The sequence below is a fragment of the Nilaparvata lugens genome, unplaced genomic scaffold (genome assembly GCF_014356525.2).
Source record: "Nilaparvata lugens isolate BPH unplaced genomic scaffold, ASM1435652v1 scaffold4606, whole genome shotgun sequence".
In the NCBI taxonomy this organism is placed as follows: Eukaryota; Metazoa; Arthropoda; class Insecta; order Hemiptera; family Delphacidae; genus Nilaparvata; species Nilaparvata lugens.
This window is the reverse complement of record NW_024090716.1, coordinates 12,501-15,782: the sequence shown is the minus strand read 5'-3', so window position 1 is coordinate 15,782 and position 3,282 is coordinate 12,501.

Here is a 3,282-nt window from a genome sequence, read left to right as displayed (position 1 = left end):
TAATTATTATTATTGAACGAAAATCCAAATCAAATGCTGTAATTCACCCCGAAGACTTTTGCTACTGCAAATATTGACAACAGGGTAATATAAGATATGGAAATTCGATGAGCGCTGCTATTCAAAAATTATTTGTCAGCCCGGGAATAATTAATTATTGCAATAATTATATTATATCAATGATTGATTTATAATTCTTGCTATAATTGCAATATCCCAGTCATTTCCATCTGTAGATCTCAATGTAACTTGTTAAAAAATTAAGCTGTCGTGTGGACTATGAATTGTATACAGTGACGCATGCAATTATTAACTGAAAGTATTTTAGTATCTTCTCTCGACCTTTCTCTGGTATCAACTCGGGCTGACCTGTTGTCAGTATGTCTTGGAGGAGATAAGCTTTTGATGTTAGCATTTTTGATACACCAACCCCAACAGCCATTTGCCGTTCTCACACCGATATTTCGCCGACACGACGTACAAAAAGGATTTACTCTGATGGCCAGTATAAGGAGTGGCTGGTTTATAACTGCGCGAGGTCTACTGTTCACACAACTACTAGTAATAACTGGATCAGTAATTGAAAATGAAAATGTTTTATTGGCAGAAATATAAAATTACAACATCTTAGAAATGCATAATAAAAGCAATACAAATTTTGCAACATGAGTGAATACTATTGCAAAATAAAATGCAATGCCAATTGAGTATTTGCATCTCGAGGTACTAAACCTGTTTGAGATGGTCATATAAAATTGATTACAAAACTATAGCGCTAAAATGTAGTTACTGAGGCCGACAGTCGCATATGGAGTGACACATATTACATAATTACAATTACTCGATCAGTCCAGTAGTTGAGACGTGATTATGCGTGAATTTCCCATCTCGTACGTCTACGTATAAGCTGATTCTCTCCTTTATTACAGTATAGATAATCATCGCTTCACTACAGGAATTACAAATATCCCATGCATGAGACATAACAAACACATTTGATACAATTTTGGAAGAATTGAGGATGTCATAATTCTGGAACATATCTGACATGTTCTATTATTCTGGAATGTCCTTGTTTCCTGTAGAGTGTTGGTGGGTTTTACATCATTTCTCAGCACAATATTATACTATCATAATTGAGAATGCATTTCCTCTCCACGTCGGTCAATGATTCCTCAGTTCATACTCTGCGATATTCATTGAATAGTTGGGAATGAAGTTTATTTATTTATTTATTCAGTCATGTACAATTATTACACTTATGTAATGAATTTTAATATTTGTATTCAAATTTTTCAAATAAGAGCAATATTTCTCAAGTTGTTAATTCATTGTGATTCATTAAAGAGTATAACATCAACCTTCAAAATTTTCAAATCATTTATTCCTGGACCAAAAATCAAGTGACGAAGCAATGTGTGATATCATAACCTCAACTTTTGAACAACATTACATTTTATCAACATTTTTGGAGAGGAATAGTACAGGCTCAGCCTAGTTTTTTCTCCAAAGTCATAACTCTATTATGATTATAGTGTTTTATACAATGAATGAATAAATAATGTGAGAAGGCACACAACGGGCTTAAGCTGCGTTTACACCAAAGTTATTATCAAAATGTTAGTAGCTTAATCCTTATAGATTCTATTAGATTGAACGGAACTTGACAATTACATTTATGTTCATCATGTGTATGATAAGTTATTTTTAATCTGATAGAATCTATAAGGAATAAGTTATTAACATTCTGTTAATAACTTTGATGTTAACTTAGCTTCATGCCCAAAACTGTCCTTTCTCGAATTTTTAATACAGTTCAAATTACATAGTAGGTTAAGCTACTATCACTTATTAAAAGAAAAATTACACTTTTCTTAAAAAAAAAAAATAACAATTCTTCAATCATAAATAGATATCAGGCATAACCAAATCTCACAGAATCAGAAACAATCATCCAATATATCTGAATTTCGAATAAATCTGGAAAATTTTGAACCAAAAACTTCACTCACTATTCATGAACTGGGTACTATGGTAGTATTGGGAGAGGGACAGTTTTGAACTTCAAGCCTGTTGTTCCTTTCTCAATATTAATGGTTGAAAATTATATTTTGTCTATGGAATATCGTAATAGTATCTTGAGTCACAAGGACGGGAAAGGCCGTTTTGCAGGCGAGAATGATGTTTCTAGTCGAGCCGTCAGCCAAGACTAGAATTTCGTTCGAGCACTGAAAAAGACATTCACGTCCAAGTAGCTTACACTTTTTTTGTCATAATAATCTAGAAATGAATAATTGAGAAACAGAAAACATAATCTGCTTGTGCTGACATTACTAGAAGCATTCTATAAACATAACCCAGTTTACAAGTTTCGAATCAGGAATTTCTTGATTGTAGTTGACAAAACATCCATCTGGAGCGCTAAAAGGCGACAGTTTTGCTGTTACAAATTCGAAACTGGGAAACATACTCGACTGTAAAGAAAACATATGATTTTATTACATATAATATGCTGTAATGAGAATAATATGTTTATTATTTGTTCTACAATCAGCTGTTCACCTCTTGATGTCATGGATGTAAAACAGCTGAAGACAGACAGACAGACAGACAGACAAAAGTTTCTTTATTCACAAAAAAATCATTTACAAAATAAACATACTGTGCTCATTCATTGTCATAAAAAAAAACTTAATAACCATTGTGTTACAACATCATCCTAGAAACCAAAATTACCGTATATTTATTTATAAGTAAAAATAAATTTTATGTAAAGTGTCTAAAATAAAATGAAAGTATTGATTTAAATTTCAAATTTAAGTTTATAAATCTAAATGTGGCTCAGGTTTTAAGGAAAACGATGAAAACACAAATATATTTAAGGAAATGAGCACAATGAATACTATGAAAATGGTCTGCATGGGCTAGATGCCTGTGCGCAGACCAGAGTATAGAAATGTTTTTATAGGGGGAGAATATAGTATCACAAAAATATAGAATTTATAATTTTTATGTATAATATTCTCCTCCCTTCGTTACTAAATAAGTTGACTTTAATAAAAGAATGAAACTGCAGATATAGGTTCCCTTCAGCACAAAAAATCATCAGTATTAGTTTTGATGGTGACTATTGTAATTAGTTGAAATAATATTTTCTGATTATCTATTCCTATTGTAATAAGAAAATCTTTAATTTTAATTTGAATCTGTTTTGGATATGTTATTGAATAATATTGTTGTGGAGAATAGGACGTTAAGTTTCGATATAGAACATGACAAATG